This window comes from Centropristis striata, chromosome 21 (genome assembly GCF_030273125.1).
Source record: "Centropristis striata isolate RG_2023a ecotype Rhode Island chromosome 21, C.striata_1.0, whole genome shotgun sequence".
Taxonomy (NCBI): Eukaryota; Metazoa; Chordata; class Actinopteri; order Perciformes; family Serranidae; genus Centropristis; species Centropristis striata.
In genome coordinates, this window is record NC_081537.1 from 14,648,725 (window position 1) to 14,670,731 (window position 22,007).

The following is a 22,007-nucleotide window of genomic DNA, read 5'->3' on the forward strand; positions in this document are numbered from 1 at the left end:
TTTGATGTGCCTCTGCACTTGGCATGCTGTTCTGGTTCTAAAAGTAGTTTTTCCTCTAGTGATTTCTTGTTTGCACTGGAATGACCACGCTCCTCAGATTGGAAGAGAAGACTTCATTACTTGTTGATTTCTGACACTCTTTGGGCCACAGGCAGGATAGCCCAAGGAAACATCTTTCTTCATTACTGAGCATAATTAGCATTTTCAGTTTCCGACTTTGCCCTGATGCAATAGAGAAAATAATTGTGTAATGCATGTTGTTGACTGCAATGATATATAGTATTGTTACTGTTATTGCACTGCTTTTGGTGTATTTGTTGCTTTTATTAAACACATGTACTGCAGTCCTGGTTTTTGTTTTGCTATTTGTTTCAAATAAAGCAGTTTAAAGACAATTCCTTAGTGAATTTCCTGGTCTGCTGCTTTAGTAAATACAGTTGGAAAACACAGGAATACATTACAGCTGTAAGGGAGTGAGAGGATAATATGTTACAGTATGCAGAGGCAGAACAGAGAGAGATGGCTCAGTGATGTAGCTTTAATTCTCCTCTTCTAGTCTGACCCTGAGCACTGCTGCCATGTACAAGCACTGCAATGCAGGGTTCTCCACCCTGTGAAATATGCACAGCTGTCAGGCATGTGGTCACATCGACATATAAATATTGTGTTTAGATTATGCAGATATATTCATTCATGCACAGGTGGCCACATGTGTTGGCACGCACACATACACACACACAAATATACAGTAACAGAAATCACTCAGAAGCTCTTTCACTCCATCATGTAGCCAAGCATTGAAAATTGGATTGACTGGTATTACGCTCAATACCTTGCCAATACAATTGGATTACACATTTGATTCTGCTTTCATCCATTTATATTGTGCACACAGACACACCGTTTACACACATGCACACTCAAAATGCCATATTCTTCCTATTGTCATTCCGTGTCTATTTCTATCATCCTTTCATACGAGTCTGCCACATCTTTGTATGCCATTCTGCTTTGTGCACCACTGACAGCCAATGGCCTTTTTCAGTTGAGGCTCTAGTGACCAATAACGTGCGGAGGAATAAAAAGTTGGTAATCCGTTTGTTGTGCCCCAGCGTCCAGTTCAATCTATGTTTTGTTTACGGCCATTGATCGATAAATCCGGGGGCTCTTCATGTAAGGCCCAAGAGATGATGAGAGATCAGAGGGAACACAAAAAGAGATATGTGGTGTTCCGGGGACCAACCAACACTTTTCTTTGTCAGAGCAAAAACTTTGGAAGCTATAATTTAAACCGGTGATTCCCAAGCAAGGACACTTGTGCCCCAGTGTCACTTCTGCTGCCAGCACAGAGAGGTAGCCATAAGTAATGAATAAATGGTAGAAATATATATCTCAAAGTCAGGGGTAAATGTTGGAATAGTAAGCTAAAAGCACTGACTTTTAAAAGTTTAATGATAAGCTAAAAGTAATAGATAAAAAGTTGAAATAGATACCAAACCAACCTAAATACTGACAGTTTAAGTTTCAAGAAAATTGTTAATATCTACTTTTCTGTAATTAATAATGTTATACCTTTGAAGCAAACATAGGATATTGATTGAAGGGTGGGTTTTTTCATCTGACAGGACTGTGGGCGTACCCTGGGCCAAAAAGTTTGGGAACCGCTGATTAAAAACCACTTTCTAGTGACTCATATCTTCAGATGCCTTTTGGGTCTCTTTCTTTTTCATATATGTATGTAGGGGGATGATAAATGAATGTCTCACTTTTTGATTGCTAGTTAGAATAATTTTTGGATCAGTTTCGTATAAGCCAGTCCCGAGAGTGCGATGCATATGAAAGTAGGTTTTGAACCCGAGTTGACTCTCTCACTTTCTAGGCTTTAAAAGACTCAGATTACATCTTGTATTATTAATTCCCCAAATTCCCAGGGTGTAGTGTTCAAAAGGTTATCTATTCCAAGATGCAACTTTAATAATAGAAAATAGAACACAACGTCCCCCTGTGGTACGCATGTCCCCGGTAATAATTATCATGCCGTTTAAAGTCCCTTACTGTATCTATTATTCAGACAGCAATGGTGACCACAAGTGAAAAAAATAGCCTGTTTGATTTACAAAGACAATGCATGCTACAATTACAATGTAGATAAATGGTTTAGGTTCAAGCACATGAGGCAGAGCTTTTGTGACAAAAGAGAAAATTGATTTTGTGCTGTAAGCCTAACCATTAATATATATTTACATTAGAAGCAAGGTCAGGCAGATACCAAACACCCTTTTAGTACCTGCATCGCAAGAAATCTTATCTATGCTAAAACGTTTCCAAAACTTTATTTTTCTCCCACTTGTCACCTTATCTTATTTCAAAGAACCTGGGAAGAAGGCGTTTGCTGATCCACTATTACTGTACATCCTTTTCTGTATACGATCATTTCATTTGTCACGTTGTTGACAGAGCGGAGGGGTAGGATATGAACTATGCAAGGTCACTGTGGTACCTATGACACAGCACTTTGCGAATCGATGATGATGTATGACTTGTCCATATATTTCTTTCACGAGGGACAAAGCTCCCAGAAAAATCCACAGCACATTACAGCAGCACCTTCTCTATATTGGCTCTCTTTTCTCTTTCAGACAGTGAATGTGCCAGTTTCACACCCAGAGAAAGGGTGGCTGACAAGAGTGGTCTTAAATTAAACGTATTATGGCATACTTTAATGTGCAAAGAATTTCTAGAATAGCTGATCTTTGAAATTCCCTGTGGTATTGCGATATTGCACCTATAGTGTTAACCAGTGAATCATCTGAACTGTAAAACATGTGAAAGCATGGTCTCCCATCATTAAAACATGATAAAAAGTGCTCTAACCTGTCATTCTACAAAACAAAAGCTCTACTTTTAAACACCAGGTGCAAGCTCTATAAACAAACTGGATGTACTGATTACCTCTCAAAAATCTGCAAAAATCCCTCTTCAGTCCTAAAGGATTACCACCACCCTTTTAGCCCTGTTGGCCACATCAAGGAACAAGCCATCTTCAGATATGTTTGGCCTTGAGCAACACAGGCTGTCAATTTCTTATGGGTTCCTGTTTCATCACTGTGACAGGCAAGAAATGGTAAAAAATCTGCAGTATATCGAGCACAACTCGGGCACTTTTGAACGAGAACCTGTCAAACAGGATCCTGTTGAAATTCTACGTTCTTTAAATATGCCCCTGTCAGAAATAGAGCCAGTTAATAAAGCAATTAGACTGCTTCTAGAACGTGTCAGAGCAGAATGGTGATAATGTGCTTTTGGATGTTTTTGATGTGATATTTTCTGTGTTGTCATTTCTTGACTTTCAAGGGGCTGACCCAGCATTGAGTAGTATGAACCCTGCAGCAGATCCAAGCAGTCAAACCAATTAAAGCAGATTTTGTAAGTGAAGACAGATTTTTGCTTCTATCAAACCAGTACTGAAAGCATATCAGAATCTTCATCTTCATTATTGAGGTAATAGCCGATAAATGATGTGTCCCTTGTTCTTAGGTATTATTAAGACTAGTGTCATGACTAATTATGACAAATATACAAGTTTCCATTAGGTTAATTTCTTAACACTTTTAACGAAGCCTTTCACAGAACTCTCCCAATGCAAGCCTCTAGCACCTTCCATGTTACTCAGACTCTTAGGTAGCTATGAAAAAAAAAACAAGGTGGAAAATGTGCTAATAAATGGCAGCTGCAGTGGGAGTGTGATTCATCCTGGTCTCTTTGAAATCATTTTCACGTCTCTCAATCTCCCCGCTGCACAAAGGCAATCCAGATTGCCGATTCCCTGGGTAACTTTCAAGGAATCTACTGGCTGGGGATCACAGATTCAGACGATGCTTGAGAGATCAGAGTTATCTGAGAGGAATACTGAGGCTAGTACCCAGTCACTACTACTGAATCGCTTTCAGTCAATAACTTCTTCAAGTCCAACAGCTGAAAATAAATATAGGATTTATTTTATGATGTACGTTCTTAATGGGAGGCACATCACTACATGCAGATCTGTTATGGTAACTTGGAGGTTACAATAAAAACAAATACTTCAAAACTTAAATTATTGAATGAAAACTAGAAGAACACTTGAGAACACCAAGGCCTATCTTGCTATGTTTTACAGAAGAATGTTTTGCAGCTTGAATTAGATGCACTTCAAAATCTAATGCGTTACTATACCTTTACACCACGTTTCATGAAAAATGTATCAGTAGCTTTTCCTTCTCCTTGCAGCACAGCTGGATTCTCACGATATCACACAAGAATTGCAGGATCACAAGGTCACACAAAAATCCATCTTGTCAGGCTTCAAGTAACGTTTGTGTCTGAACCAACCAGAGAGGAAGTACTGGCAGCTACACCTGGTTTAGGTGTACGTGACGACACGGAGAGGCAACTATTTGTTCAAAAACAACAACAATGGGCCAGAAAGAGGTTAGCTTGGACGTTTGCTTGGATTACATCACAACTGGAGAGCATTTCCCCATTGGAGGCTTTGATGGAAAAAATGTTTTCTGCTCTTCTTCTGACCGTCATATGGTTCGTTGATCTGATTGGTTGAAGTCAGCCTGTGATAGATGGCGATAGACGGATAATTCATCCAATCATCTGCCAACTGCCAAGTATTTTTGAAAGTGACTGCCCTTTTCCAAACAGTTTCCAATGACGGCTCCTCAGATGGTTCCATGTAAAAAACCATCTGGCGCGTCAGGTTAGACAAACAAGGCGAACCGAAAACATACCCTCCTTGGTGGAAGTTATGAAGCTGGATGTAAACCTGAAGGAACTGGTGATTATAACTGAAAAAGACAAGTAACAACTAAAAAAAGAAAAAAAGTCACACCACTATATGTTCCTCTCTATGGATGCATACAGATAGAGCCAATCAAAGCTCACTAAAAGATAGATATGCTGCACAGTGCAGCATGGATCTGAGGAGTTTTTGTAGTCAACACTGAGACATTTTTTAGTGTTTGCCTACTGCTATAAACTTTGATCATTTGGTGGTATGCAACAAACTCCTCTTTAAACCATACAGTATTTACCATTTTAACAAGACACAAATCCATAAAACAAGCATCATTTTTAACCGACACATACGCCTTGACATGCCACGGAAGAGGCTCAGTGGTTGTATTGTTACGCATCACTTCTTTATGCCCTTTGATTATGTTAAATGGAATATATTTTGTCACTGTTTTGGTAAGAAGCATATCACCCTTAGTTTCACAGTTATTTTTTTTAGCTCCAATGCTTGATTACTTTTGATTGTTAATTATAGTGACTGAAAACAGAGCTCAAATTACAGTTTTTGCAGCCTCGATTCAAAAACAGATCATGAACTTGGAAACAAATGTGATGAAAAAGGTTTTACGTAATTGTCCTTTGGATGCATAACCTACATATTCTGTATGTACTCTGCACAGATACACTTACGGTAGACAGTGCATCATTGGCACAGACAACACAAGAGACAATTCCATTTACAACTGTAGCATTTTCCTTCTATGGCTTCCTTCTAATGTGCTCATTAGTGTTCTTGTGCTGAGCCTTATCCCTGAGGAGACTGTGGTCGGGAGAGAACTGGCTGTGTTTACTGCAGCACACATCAAAGAGGGCCTTACTACGTAAAGGGAAAGTCCTGAGAGAGCCAGCTGATTGCTTACCCATCATGCACCAGTGCCTTTTGGACAGAACCATATTGAGGGAAATATACAGTGCAGTAGGTATGGACAACACATTGGCGCCGGCAGTGCCATCTGTTACAATGGTTTGGAAATGACTTAAACTTTTTCCTCTCTTTAACGGCCGCAGGAGGAATGGAGAATCTGTTAATTACTGTAATCCTTGTTAAAGAGATGAGGATAAATGCACAGCAGGTTTCAAGTGGTGGGAAAGAAAAACACAAACATATCTATATGCACTAATACCTGTTGATACATTTTTGAAAGGGAGCCAAACATGCGTAACATTGGGCCAATAAATAATTGGCTGATAATGAGAAATGTATAATTATGTATTATTCAGATTACTTATTTACAGTCAATAGATAGAACCAGTAACAAGAAGTCAACTTGTGTTCATTGACTTAGCATAGGTGTCTCCCAACCTTTTTCCATTTCTATTTTTATGAATAACAGTCTACTACTAAGCCTTTTGTCATTGTATTTTATCTGTTGACTAAGCAGGCAAAGGCTACGAACCTATTCTTAAAACACAAAAGTGTGAAAGTACTGGCTTTCCTTTTGGTATCAGACATGAAAAGCAGATAATTTTCGCCATCATCAAGAGTTTCTTGAAGCACAAAATATCTGTGAAAATAAACTATTTTCCATTTAAAGCCCTGTAAGACACTATGCCATATTTTTTCTACTCTCAAGATGGTAATTTATTCCAATTATGGCCCACCACATTGAGAAAAGTACTATATGTACTATATAGTGGATGCTACAGCCTCACACTCAACTGTGGCATGAGCAGCATACATGAATACATAAACTAAAAATATTTATATAAATTGAATACATTGAGCTACTGAGCACAAATAACAGACTGTGAAAGATTAAGTAATGGACAACGTATACAGCAGAGGTTTATAGACGTACAGTGGAATCTGTCTGTCAGATCACATACATGCACACAAACATACTGTACAGCACTGTCTGTCTTGCATGATCATCAAGGACAGCCTTGGGAGACCCTGACATGACACAAACAAATAGCAGTTGACCTATGGGACAGTTGGTTAAAGGTGGCAGTCGCTGCCTGGAGGCAGGGTTAAGGAGCACACGGCCTTGGTCCACATGACAGCCTAGTGATAGGTATTCGATGGGACATTTGTCACGGGTTCTCTGGTGCCCCCTTTTCCATACACATGTGCTGGCTCGGCTTGATTTGGTTTGACGAGGCCCATCAGTGGAGTGCAGCAGGGATGTGCATCACCATTAGAACAGGTCTGTAACTGACAACATGCTTGTCTTTGGGCAATATGTAATGGTTGTTGGTAGCTAGCTACTTATCAACATGGATTTCCTGGCTGTTTGCTGATCATCTAATGCATTTTTGCATGAGTTGAAACTGCAAAAGAATGTGCTGTGTCTGGCAATAGCAGCAAAGGCTATTTAAACATGTCACAAACACAACAGTGAATGGTGACATTGAATCAAGCCTGAAGGATGACGAACCCCATCTGATGTCACTGCAACAAGCTTGGAGGCAGTCTGGGGGCACTTTGACCTGACCGCAGATATGATCCGTCTGGGTTGTGATTCGGCACAGCTTGGCACGCTAAACCTAGTAATGGATGCCCAAATCAACATTGCATGGTTGGAGTGGGCACAGCCACTGTAAAAGCTCTATAGTTGCTCCTCACTTTGGCCCAGCCTTAAAGCTAAAATCTGTGACATAGTGTCCATTAATGGTCTGATAGGGAAAATATTTTACTCTCTATGGGTGTAGAGGTGCAGAGGTTCTTAAATGTTTTGTCAAAGTAATTCCATTTGTCAGTGCAGGGTGCATTCAGGAGTTCAAAGTACTGTTTTTCTCCATGGTCACTAAGACACCTTTGAGTCTAGTCATTATCTCACAGCGCCATTATTAGACAAACTAAAAAGGGTTTTGAATGTGTTCACAGTGACAGGCCCGGAGCAGCAGGTTAATAAAGTAGACCCCAGAAGACATCAAACATGCATTAAACCTTAGGGGAACAATTCAACCCCTAATGAAAAGTTTTAATTATCTACATCATCTCCTGACCCCATGTCAGCTGAATCTTGATTAAAGTTTGAATGACCACCATGCACACAACAAGTAAGCCCCTGCAGTTCCAGACCCCCTCCTTTTCCCAAACAGATCATAAAGTAACCATGAATTTTTTTTCTCCACAACCCACGCAACATAGTGCAAGTGTTTTGCAGCCAAGAGACTTCACTGCAAGCCCCAGATCGCCTGCACTGCTCTCTACCAGAAGCTTCAGCTTGCTTGCAGTCTGATGTGGGATATAACTTCATCTTGGGCTGTCAAAACTGGCATTGAATATTCCTTATAAAAACATTCAGTATATATGTTTGAACTATTTGAATATTGATTTTTGTGCACTATGTCCACAACAGGGACAACTGTCACGGCATAAGAAAGCACATAGTAACTTACAGCAGATGAGTGACAATTGTTTGGCCCATTTTCTTAAACCAGTAGCATGAAAGCATGGCGAAATTGGCAACTAGCTAGCTAGCTGCTCTTCTCAGTGGTAGTAGTAGATGAAGGGATCACAGGTTTGTGGGAAAAAGTTTTTTATTCTCACATATTTTCATATTCTAATATCTGTTTATTTAACAATCAAATACATTCAAATCATGAATATTCTTTGATAGCTCCACCTATGTTGAAGGTGCACCGTGTCTGTACTGTCAGAGACAACCTGTATATCCAATAGAAGAGGCTGCGCAAACATCAGGGGAGCTGGGACTCACAAAGGACTGACTATGTTATTTTAGGTGAAACAGAAGAAATTCTGTGAATGATTTTTCTGCAGGAGGGAGAAAATAACATTGAAATCCCATTTGAATTGAACATCATGTATTCACATTCTACTTCATTGTTTGATTACCCCTCTTATTGTTTAGATGTGAGTAATGCTGTGCTGCGTGGTAGACCTTGGACCTATAGCTACTGAACCCAGAAATGAAGCATTTCCAAAGTACCCTTAAGAAACTACAAGTAACACAGAGGGTTGCGTGAGATTGATTGAATTTCTTTGAAATTATCATGACTCATATTGTCAGGTTATTATCAGTACCGAGAGTTCTGGCTATGTGGTTTTCTAAAGGTGCCTTGAGGGGCTTTCGAAAGATAATTTGCCTCCTCGGTAGCAGATATCTCTGACTCAGTCGTGGTAACGAAGCCACAATGCCAACTGACTTCAGATGTGGATCATAACAGCAGAGGCAGCAGTGACTCCACTTCTTTTAACCTCCTGTAGGAGTCTTTTGGCTTTCAAGGTCAAAATGTGATCTGTCACATGTGATTGACTTCTCGTTTAAAACTGTAATCCCTAATGAGGTTTATAAGATTGCTCAAAGACAGAACAATATTATTAGAAGCAATTTCTCCTCTGCTAATTTGTCTTCGCAACCCTTTTGCAGTAATATAGGACTAGACAGATAATTTATCCTGATTCATTGATTGCAATTTGTGCTGTAATTATCATAATATGCCACCAGGAGGGACAAAATGATGTTATTGCTTATGATCTCAGACATGAAAGACACACAGCGCTGTGTGGTGCCTATCATTCCAAAGTTTTTGCAACATTTGCAACTATTTTATGACAGATTTCTTTGTTTTTGGATGACTTTGTTATTGCAGATCATCTATGTCAGAGCAGTATGTTTTACACATTAGGTAAATCACTATGATGGAGATGTCAGTGCAGCCATGAACACATTGTACATCCATTCACTCTGTGGGAACATCATAAAAGCTGTTAAGAATGGAATGAGTGCCTCCACCTCATATTCAAAAGCGGGTGATGTACTTTGATGCCATTATCTCCATTACTTACAGAGCAAATAACAGAATAACCAGCAACTGGAGGAATACATTTGAAGCTGTCAAATGTATATTTAATGAGCAAGATTGCGTTAGTGCTTTTGCCACGGCAATGACAATAAATTTAGATTTCCAGGACAGAACACGCAAAAAATGAGGCACGAATTAAGCCTTGCTAGAGTTTTAGCTGAAATACCTGTGGTGTTGCTTGAGGAAGGGATAGGTAATTAATAATTCATCACTGTTTACAAATGGGACCCCATGAAAGAGGCTTTGGAACTAATGAAAAACACACAACGCATGCAGACAAATGTGCAAGAAGGCATGAAAGTAGTGAGGAGCACTCACGGAGAGACGGACCTTACAAATGACATGCAGTGTGTGTGAGGGGTGGTGTGTTTTGATATTCTGACAGAACACGCAATATCCCTTCATAGCCAAAAAATATGCTTGAATATTACTTGGATTATTAATGAGAAAAAAGTAAGTTGCAGCCATGAACGTGCATTCTATTCTAGTCTGACTTATATAAATGAATTATAAGCAACAACCCATAACCCATATACAACCCATGAAAGAGCAACATAATTAGTTTTTTTTCCACAAAACAGTCATTTACAGATACGATGATCTGGAATCACTGTGTGCAGCTGTGCGTGCGTGCACAGCATGTGTCCATCAAAATATTGTATTCACTTCGATGAAAGTGTTCTCGTCTTCATGACAATTTATTAACAACGCTAACAAACCATTTATCAAACGTGGCATATTTGGCTTGCCTGTTAATCTAACTGTTACCACACTTGGTCTTGTCTTGGCAGTGCCTGTCTCCATCTGCCTTGTTTTTTTCATTTAAGACTATATTTAAAAAGATGGCATAAAAATTTAATCCTGGGGGTTCTAGAGAATTATGCTGTGCCAGCAGAAACTGGCAAAGAGACTGAGAGGTGCAGTCGGACGAGTACCTAATTGTGTCTTCATTTACTTACTGTAACATCTTTACATTTCTTAATGCTGATGGGTTTGGATGCAGTGTTATCAGTGCTATGATCACCACATAGCTGTATTAAAATACTTCACTGTGAAAAAACAGTTTTTGGCTTTTTTATTTCCCTTCCATGGGTATTCACAATGCTCCCTCTTTATGCCCGACAAACATATTTGAATTGGAAATGACTGAAAATACTGTTTTATGCAGCACTCGTCTCAAGATGAGCTTTTGCACATGCAAACAGATCAAATAATAATGAAAAGAGGGGGAGAAAAGCAGAAAAGGAAAAAGTTGAGAAGCCTGATTTGCCTCGACTCGACTGTGTAAACTAACAAAGATCAGGAAGTAATTTTGATCACATTAATGATGCTGGTTTTCTCTTTTTTTCCTTCTGCCTTTGTATCCCTCTTTTTGTTTAATCCAACAGTATGCAGGCAATTATTCACACCTGAGAGGACAACAGGAGGGGAGGAACGGTATGCAAAGCGTGGGAGCTTTGACAAGCAAGACAACCAGGCGCCATTGGAGATCTTCATTTTAAAGGCACAGCAGCCTTTTTACTTTCTCCTCTGCCTTTTTGCCATATTCCCTGCCACTCTCCATCTTCCTCAGGGAAACTCCTGGTTGTTGCAGAAATGCAACATCAACATGCATCCCCATCCCAGCCTTAACGGGACTAAGGGGAGAGGAGTTGAGCGATTCACCTACGTGGACCAGAGAGCGGCTTCCTGTCAGCGCAGTTGATTAAAATTCCTGGGACCAAGAATGCAGGGTGTGATGTACGACGAGCAGGTGGTGTGGGTTTAATATGCATGAGCGGACAGCTCCTGCATCTGCAGATTGGCAGTCACTGAGCTTGCCTGTCTGCTCCCTTGGCAGCTCTCTTGGCATATGGAGCTACTGAGGGCATACATGAGCATAGCAGGGGGGCCGGTCTTAGCACCCACTGATACAATTTACTCTTTTTGTTACTCCTGAGATCAGTAGGATGGCAGCTAGGTCCTTTTTGGTGGCTTTGGTCTGCTGAATGTGGCAAAGATGAAGGTAGAGGAGGGCATTTTTCTGCTGTATATTTTATTGATTTTATACAAACAGCAGGAAACATCAAAAGGGAGAGGGATTAGGGAAGCTGGTGTAAAAATTGACTGAGATGGGGTTTAGGACTTAGGCTTACCGGAGGGAAGATGTGATTAGCCCCTACACCATCTCAGCGGATGATTCTATTGATATGAAAAACAAGCACAGCCCTACTCCAGATTTTCAAGGAGTGAAATGTGGTCTTCGCCAGCGCCACTTTGCACTGAATTTGACACATAAACTGTGACTTGGAAAGGTTTGGCTGTGTATTTCAGGCAGCTGTGGAGAGCATTTTATGTTCATATGGGTGCATTTCAAAGTGGTAGTTACAACCATTCTTTTCCTTTGCCTGATGCTGCTTGTTATTTGGGTGATTGGATGTGCGCTACCGTAGTTGAAGAGGCATAGTAGTGGGTGTGTCACTGGTAATCCAACAGCGCTTCATAATTTTGATGTTACCTTGGTCCATGTATTTTGCCATCTGCTGCCCTACTGCAGGTCAACAGTGCACTAGACAAGCCACACCCACGTCCTGTAATGTTTTCATTACGTCAAGTGGGAGAGGTGCTCTCTCTCAGACCTCTCCAAAATCCCCAAATCACACAAACAGCTGTTCACAGCTCTCCGTTTGCCTTGAGCTGCTGAGCTTAAGTGTAATGTTAGAGTTTCATAGACTGAAAGTACAAGCTGCTCTTCAGGCACAAATGTCAAAATATCTTACATATAAGTATTTGTCATATTGACTTGTTTTTCTTCAAAATACAATATTTCCTTACCAATTATGTGACTATTACAACGCACAAAATTCAGAGAGGGGGCTGTGATAAAGTGATGAATTCACCATGATACAACATTATACTGATTCTTTGGACAACAATACAATACTTGTTGATTTGAAATAGTCTACCACAATAAGATTTAATTTCAATTCAAGGGCCTGCAATTGATATAAGGGAATATTATATGCAAGTCTAACATAATCAGTTACATTTATACAAAGTTACAAATGTCAACTATCTGTACTATATGATCTGACAATGTGAGATTTTCCAGACATTTAAATAAAAAACACAATTCAAAATAATGAACATTTTAAAGGTGACATATATCAAAATTTTCACTTTGCATTGTTGATATAGGATCGTTGATGTATTGCTACACTAATATTTTTTACCAAGTATGGTGGCTATCTAGCTAAAACATACAGAGCTATCAGATGGATTATAGGGACAGCTGGATGTTGGGGTTGTTTTTGTGACTCAAACACTGTCTCCTTCATAATAGCTAGCAAGCTGTGCAAAGGACTTCCCTTTGAGCGGATCAGTTCTCTTTTCAGCCATCTGCAGGTAGCAAGTGTTTTTTCATCTGTACTCTCTAACTTGAGTGATGTTGATTGGCAAAGCATGAATAGTCTCTGTGTTCTAGTCCTCATCAAAATCTTTGTTCAAAAACAGTGGTTTTGCAGAAGTGTACGAAATGCATCAACTTCAAGAGAGATTTTGTTGTCCAGTACAGACGGTGAAGTGCTCATTAGCTAATGAATGGTTTACATGTTTCTATATGGATCTATATATGGATATCACATCATGTAAGTGCTGCACTGAAGCATATTGGCTAATTTTTTTTGAAAGAGCTGGATACATGAAAATGATAAAAAATGTATAAAACACTAATCTGAGGCAGGCATATGGAATAAAGGGTATCAAATGAATCTATTTAGGTTAATAAATTAAGTACACCTGCAATGAGTCATTTAGAGACAAATCTGTAAACACAATGAATGTACTAATTGGATTACATTAATGATAACTAGCTTTGAAAAACACACCAGAGAACAACAGTTAATCCCAATTATAAATCCCACTAACTGTGCATCTTGTGGACAAAGCAAAGTCCTGATGAGTTCTACTTTCACTTTAACAAGGCAGATTTTCCCATCACCCCATCCTGCTCAATACAGCCATCCATATCTTGTAGGTGGCACATACACACACACACACCCACACACACACACACACACACACACACACACACACACACACACACACAAACAGTCACAGCATATTCGAACTGGCATTATCACCCAAAAGCTCTACAAAAACTATACATAGGTAGAAACAGGCAGCTACACCCACCAGAAAACGCCTGCTGCTCTCAATGGAGCAGTGGGAACAGGATTACATGCCTTTCAGACTGCTCACTCACAGCAGAAAGACACAGCTCTGATCCAATCATGGTGACACATGCAGAAACAAGGGAAAGGTTGTGGCTTAGCGTCCCATGGGACCTAACTTGTCATCAGTGTTACTTGACATAAAGGAGAGAACACTGCTGGTGTGACAACAGATTTAGCATATGATGTTAAGTAGGAAGGGACTCTGAGAGTGAGTTGATGAAGGGAATTCAATGGGGACCTATGATGCACATTTTCAGGTTAATTACGAGTATTTTGGTAACATGCTTACAGGCTTTAATGTTCAGAAAACCATTACATATACATATTTATCATACTTCCCATGGTTGATGCACCTCTTTTAACCCTTTGTTTGCAGTTTTAGCACCTGTCTTGAAACCCACCAACAAAAAAAGCTTTGGTTTCTTTGCTAGGGTTATTTAGAAAGGATCCAAGTTGTGTCCATCACATTATTGGTACAATTCGTGTGAACGATCTCATAACTGATTACTAACTCTTGTGAAAGTTTCACTCAAGACGAAGCCTTCCAAGCCAAAGCTTTGTGCTTGGTGTCTCTGTACTGTCCGTCATTGCAGTCAAAGGAAACACCATAAAGTAATGAGTATGACAACACTGTTTAACGTGACAATTCACAAAAACACATTCACAACCAGAAAGAAATGTGATCTTAAATAAGGGAGAAATTACCACAACCAGACAACAGACAACCAAGATAACAGCTATCCCCAAGTAGGAGTGTATGCAAGGTAATTATTGCAGGAATGTGCCTGGAGCAGGTGACCATATGTAGAAAACCGGCAAGAACTCAGTCATCTGTTCATGCCAACATGAGAAAATATCTCTAGTGGAGTGTTAGGAATGGTTGGAAACCTGTGGTTTTAGCCCACAGGGAATACATTTACATACATTTACAGTTTTATTTGAAATTTGGCCATATTTACATTACATGTCATTTAGTTGGCGCTTTTGTCCAAAGCGACTTACAATAAGTGCATTCAACTGTACCACTACAGGAGTGCTACATAAGTGTTACGCAATTTGAAGAAGAAGAGCTTTTTTAATTTATTTTTTCTTTATTAGCGACCATGACATAACCGTGGTATCGTTGGAAGAGGTAAGTCTTCACCCTGTGGCGGAAGATGTATAGGTTGTCGGAGGTCCTCATGTCGGTGGGGAGCTAGTTCCACCATTTGATTGCCAGGACAGAGAAAAGTAAGGAAGTGGTTTGAGGCGAGTTGACCCTAACAGGGTGGGAGACACCAGCTGTTTGGCTGATGCAGATCGAAGAGGAGGGGCAGGAGTGTAGGGTGTGACCAAATCCCGGATGTAAGCTGGGCCTGAACCATTTGATGAGAGAGAGGCAGCTTTCGCATTGTGAAGTTGTTAGTCACAGCGAGGAGGGCAGTCTCTGTTGAGTGGCCCTTCTTAAACCAGACTGGTGAGGGTCAAGGAGATTGTTCCTATGAAGATAGGAGGAGAGTTGAGTAAAATTGCCCATTCCAGAATTTTGGAGAGGAACGGCAGGAGAGAGACAGGCCTGTAGTTGTCCACTAAACATAGGTCAAGGGTGGATTTCTTCAGGAGAGGATTCACCCTTGCTTCCTTCAGAGAGTTAGTAAAGCAGCCAGTAGTCAAGGAAGTGTTGATTTGATGGGAGAGGAACTGAAGGAGGTCCGGAGCAATAGACTGCAGGTGGGAAGGGATGGGATCCACTGGACAAATGGTAGGTCGTGCAGAGGGTACGAGGCTAAGCACTTGAGTAGGAGACAGTGGAGTGAATGCTGAGAGAGTGGGAGATGATGACGAGGAAGGAGGAGAGGCAAGTTGCGAAACTGGATGGGTAAATGAGGAGCGTATGTCCTCAATCTTTATCAAGAAGTAGTTGACAAATATGAATATATTTAGTATGAATCTAACATTGTGACGTTTTTTATACGACAGAAAATAAGGAAAACCAAAAAAGGGCAACGTGAAGTTCAACTTCACAGATTGCAACATTTGCATGCTGCATTTGTACAGTTGGAGCTTCAGGCTTTACCCAGAAGCAATGCTGCCAAACACGTACTGTGGGGTATCTCCAAGTGCATAGAAATTCCGGACTGGCACTGACAATGCGCTGGGACTGGCAGCGCTGGCCCTGATGCTGGATCAGTGAAATCCTGTTTAGCCCTCCCCTGGCCTTCAGGGAGTGTCTGCCATCTAATTCTAGCCAAATCATGGCCTGTTTAACACCTCACCACCTGCTATGTTCATCTGCATGCGTGCATGTTGGAGGGAAAGAGAGAGCTGTGTGTGTTGAGTGCTAAGCAGAGGCAAGTGTGGTTATTGTAGATATATTTTGACCACAGAAGTGACGCACGACTGCTGGAGACCAACACACACACACACACACACGTTAATATGCTTTTCCTACATTTATTACTTTTTAAATAATTTCATCATACATATAGAGATAAAATAGTCTGTTAATTGGATGGCTATAGAATAGGGATTTGATTTTAATGCAAGTCATCAGCTTAAGTTCAAAAGGTGATTAATGGTGATGATTTCACCTGCCAGAGCTGTTATAATCCCTGTAAAACATATCGCTCCCCCACAAATATTCTTCTCCATTCTCCTGTATGGCCTCTATCAAAGGACGCATGAAAACATTAAACCTGACGGCCAAGATGTTGTTCATGAATGATGGTTGTGTTTTCAGAAAGTGGTTCTCTCCGGTGCATAGCATTCCCTAACAGACATATTAATCAAAGAAGTTTCGCTTAGAGCCATTTGGGGATGAATACAATACGGTCCCTCATTCCTCCACACAACAACGCTGCGTCTGCTTCATGTGTCATACTCAATGAATGCCACAGGCAAATATATTTTTACAGACTGAATGTTTGTGTCGAAATTACTGCAAAAATATACTTTCTCCTGAGGAAACAAAGGTAGAGAATTTTGGCTTACCGGACGGTGTGAAATGCTGTTATTTCTCAGCATTTTTAGTTTTGTGTCGCTGTTGAATTTGGCACATTAGGGGCGGGCGACACTGCAGGTTGCTCAAAGCTTAGAACACAAAACTCCCAAGCTGAAGCACGAGATAAAGTACTTTGAATAGCAAACAAACAAGGCTTTAGTGGAGAGTGGCTGGGGATGAATCCATGCATGGAATGACGGCGAATTGTTTCTGGCTTTCACAGTCACCTTAAACCATGACCATGTAAAAGAAAAATGCTTCATCACAACCATAATTTGTAATTTTCATATTGTGATTCAAGCATTTGTATTTACACAAGAAAGAATTGTGATGCCATTTATATCACAATATCCTCACCAGCAAAATGAGCTGACTGTATTGTCATATTTTTTAGTAACAAAAACATTACAATGGTAGTACTATGGGCCAAATGTGATCAACTTAAAGTATTAGGCTGCATCTGTTAAAATTAAAACTGGGACATAGAAAAGGAGAAATAGATTTATATTATTATTATTATGACAATAATGTGAACACCACATTATTGAGGTTAACGCTCAGAGGGAAAATGGCAATCTCACACTGTCATTATTGACAAATAGAAAGGCAGCGGGGCTTAAGAAATGACAAATTGTGCAGCATACCTTAATCCAGTTATACCACAACAGCAACTGACATTTCCGCCCTCAATGCAACATAAAGTGGCAGCTCACTGATCTTTCCTTTATGCCTCCAGACCAAAAACAACCATTGTCACGGAAAAAGACCCATTCAAAAATAAAGCTCCAATAAATAAGCTGTCAAAAGTGATGTTTATTTAAGTTAATGGTTAATGTGGCATTTTTTGATTTGACAGGACCACTGCACTGCTGTGACACCCCCAACCAGCCCTCAGTCTTTACTCTTGTCAGATAGGCGGGTATTTAGGTAAAAATTGGGAACTTCTGTCAAAACCTCGGCTTGTCATGTTTACTTTTTTCATTCTGGTAGAAGAAAAGGTCAAGTACAACTGTGCCATGTTCGCGTTATGGGTTTGGGTGTGCACAAGCTGGGACCAACAATCTGCAATAACTTTTCAAGATGCCACTGAGGTTTTATTTGAGGCAAGACTACTGGTAATGGGTGTGCAGGATAAAACTGAACATAAAAAACAATTTGACTGTCGTTGAAATCAACCAAAATACAGTTGTTTATATATCTTATATGGGTGAAAACATGACCAATAAACCTCAACTTTATGAAATTATACAGGAGGAAAAAAGAAAGAGGATTTAAAAAACCCAGCAGCACATTTCAGCAGTATGCCTTCTCCAGACTCTTACAGATCAGTGAAGAATTGGTGGATGTCGATCCTCATACTTCAGTGGTCCAAATCTTGATTGGGTAGTTTTCAGTGGCATCTTGACATTTGTAGCGTATAAAGCAGAGTGGACGGGGTTTACATCTAGTGAGCAGGCAGGGGATTAGTGTCTTGCTTTGATGGGACAAATGTCTGCTGATGGACACATCGGCTGTTACAGTGCTTGAATTGGCAATCCTGTGGGACAGACACTTTGACCACCAGCAAATGATGAAAAGATTGGTTTGAATGGTTTAAATGTCGTAGTCACTTAGTTGCTTTTGCTGGCTGTCTTTTCGCTTGTCTTTTTTTTTTTTTTGAAAATGGTTTCACTATACAGTGCAAGTGACTCTTTTATGATTGTTTGTATTGCTAATAATAGTCCGTCTAAATAGAAAGACAGAAGGAAGAAAGTATAAGCGTAAGCTGTGAAGCTTTTCTGCTCAAATCCACTTATCTTCGTTCATTTTAACAGATTGTGATGGATAAAGCAATAAAAAGTTTATCTCTACACAGCCCTGTCTTCTAAAATAACATTCACATACAATGAAACTGCATTGCCGATTATGTTTCAAGAGAAATTTATTTTCTCCCGGACTACATTTGTTTTTGACATATCACAGGAACGTTTCTAATTCCCCACAGGGGTAGACAGACAGGTCAAACAAACAGGAGGCTGCTGTTCATGTCCCAAGTAAAATCAAAAGACAATATTGACTTATTTATGTAACAAATGTTCCTATTTTCAACCATGATCTTTTACAAAGCATAACCATGTAGTCGTTGGTGCCTAAACTTATCCAAACTGGGTTGCCCTTCATGTACACAAATATAAGCAAGCTCTAGTGTGGAAAAATACTGTGAATAAAAAATTCAGTGCATTCATTTGATGCTGTCCCTGTCGCTCTGAAAGACATTCTCTTAGTGCCAACCAGTGCTGCCAACTATGACAGCCATCCACAGCTAAACATACGAAAGACAGTAGAGGATTTCTAACAAAGCCACTGACACCTGTCACCACAAAGAGAAAGGAGTGATGGTGCACATAAATAACAAACTGGTCAGAATGACTGGACTGATAACATGGAAGCATTAAAAGACAGAGTGCAGAGAAGAATGTTCTGCTTGGGAGGCTGAGGCCTTTCAGTGTGTGTACAATGCTAGAGTCTGTCAATCCCTTTCTCTGCAGTTGTGTATTGGGGATGTTGCGGGAAATTGCAGGCCATAGGAGCGATTGCCAAACTGTGGGAAAAGGCTGGAAAGAAAGCCTGGGCATCAGTAAGACTACTGATCCTAAAAAAACAGTCAGCACTGTCTGAGTACAGCAGAGTCAGCATTCAAGATACATCACGGAGCATATTAGGTGCTCATTTGTGTTGACAGCGATCAGACTGTGCAATGGTTCCAAACCAAGCAGCCCAGACTCAGCCAATTAACAGGATGCCAAAGCACGATGCTTTCACTGCCCTTATGAACTAGTCAGGATTTATTTCAGACCAATTTATCAGGCACAAAGCTCAAAAGTCTCATCTGACTAACAAGAACACAAACTTCACATTTTCATTTCAAACATACTTTTCTTCTTTCTTGACCTCAGAAAAAATATACTGTGTAATATGCAGGGCTGAAAATGTAATTTTACGCTACAGTATGTCTACACACTTACCAATGAGTAAACATACTGCATGGACCTATGTCATGTAAGTAGCAAATTTACTTATGCCCATAGGTGTGCCCATGGGTGTGTTGATCTTACAAGCATTGCTATTTTGATACAGCAGAAAGCAACTGCACCACTGACCAACGACCCGGTCTAAAGTCAATGGTGCAGTATTTTCCAGCTATTTAAAAGGTACATTATTTAGATAGCAAGATGTACCTACATATACAGCTTAATCAATGCACATGCTACATGCAGTCAAAGGGAGTTGTTGATCGAACAGAGGATTGGAAGATGGTGGAGGCAGAGGGTCCCCTTTTTACCAGTTTTTTGTCCAATCAGCCATTTAAATAACAATCTTTTTAAAAGGAATGCTTAATAACACTCTAATTGGTTTAGTTTATGTTGGACACCTATGATTAACTAAAAGACCATAATATCATCTTCTATGCTATCATTGATAGCAAAGAAGAATATTTCAATAAATCCCTAATTTCATGAATTTTAGTCCTGTTTGAAATGCAGGGTGTAAAAGTTAGCAGTGAGCATCAGCAAAATGTTGATGTCCTACTCTTATAAGATATTCCCTCATATGCAGTCTTTATTAGGGCCCACGTAAGCGAGCTAATAAAAGACTGTGAAGGTGCCACGTGATAAGCCCTGCAGCAGCATACTGTAAATGACACATAAGATAAAGATGGTGGCTGACCAATGGTTGCCAGCAAAAATGTCACCAAGCATGAACGCAAATACATCATCTTTATGAGATTACTGCATAATTAATGTTAAATGTTAACCCAGGGGATAAAACATATGCCTGACAGGATTTCTGCACATGGTGTGGTAGAAATGTCAGTAGGACTGGTGCACTTAGGTGAATGTAGTTGTGAGTCATCCATCCGCTGGCGGACATGCTTTACTATAACTATGACTACATCTTCCCTTGGTGTGAAGGAGAATCAGACAGCGACAAACTAGAACAGAATTGTTTTGAACATTTTTGCATTTTCTGCATTGTCAGGTATGCCAAATGCACTATTAGCTGCTCATTTGTAGTTTGGTTTATGTTTTTATGACAGATTCTGTTGCTATGTGCCTCTAGGAGGAATAAAAAAAAAAATCCAACAAGATCATTAGTTTCATCTCATCTAAGTTTTTTTCTAAATTTTGTCACTACCTTTTTTCTACCTTCTAGCTAGCTGCTACAGAAACTAAATGTTGCTTAAACAAGCTTACAGTCTGCTCTTTGCTGTGTCACTCAGAGGCAACACTCACAGCATGCTATTCGGATGATGTGCATTACTTCGACCACCAACTGGTTTCGAGAGAAACGGGGCTAATGTAATGTACATTGTGGAGCGAGGAAAAAAATCAGCCTGTGCACACAGAAAGGTGAGGGAACGGCAGTGAATCAACATAACGTCTTTTACATCTTGCTTATGGCTGTTGTTGTATTTCAGCACATATCTGTCAGAGCTGCACGCTGTTTCTAAATCACAAAGAATCAACCCTTCAGTAAGGCTGCATGTTGCTTTAAGTGAACCCCGTGCATACACACACACACACACACACACACACACACACACACACACACACACACAGCAGCTTGGCCCTCTGCAGCCATCAATTCACAGCAGTGAAGCCAACTGCAGCCTGCCCCTCTCTCTCTCTTCCCCTGTACCAGAATTAATTTCTCCCCAGAGCTGATAGGCTACGCTCTACTGCAGCCAATCCATATAATTAGGCCGTCAGCAATGTAAACCCCTGGCTCAGACTTCAAGTCCATTTCAATATTAGGTGCAGACATCACAATGGCTTCATCAAATGTGAGTATTTCCTGCATTAGTTTGATAAATTGTTCTTCCTTACCCCTCTATATGGCTTATCACTACACACAACTGGCTAATGTTTCCGTTCTGTTACACTAGTTCCTCTTTCGGGGGCTAAGGGGAATTATTCTGTTCTTATAGTGCACAAATTCTAGATGTGCCCCGTCTTCCTTTGGGTTTTATGATGCATTTAATTTCTCATTACTAATGAATCACTTGCAAGTGTTTTAATGGGCATTTAATATCGGTGGATGCAGAATCCAAGGTGTCCGCCCTCACCACTTTCTCCCTCCCCTTCCTCAGCCGTGTTACGTAAGTATTTTTCCTCCCTGAGCCAATTATGTAGGGTTCTGACGGCTGATCTCACTCC

General features: G+C 40.2%; 1 protein-coding gene across 1 annotated transcript in view; it reads right to left on the reverse strand.

The window, feature by feature from the left end:
* Positions 1 to 22,007, reverse strand: part of nrg3b (neuregulin 3b) — a 226,666-nt gene that overhangs the window by 114,493 nt on the left and 90,166 nt on the right. The window lies entirely within an intron of this gene.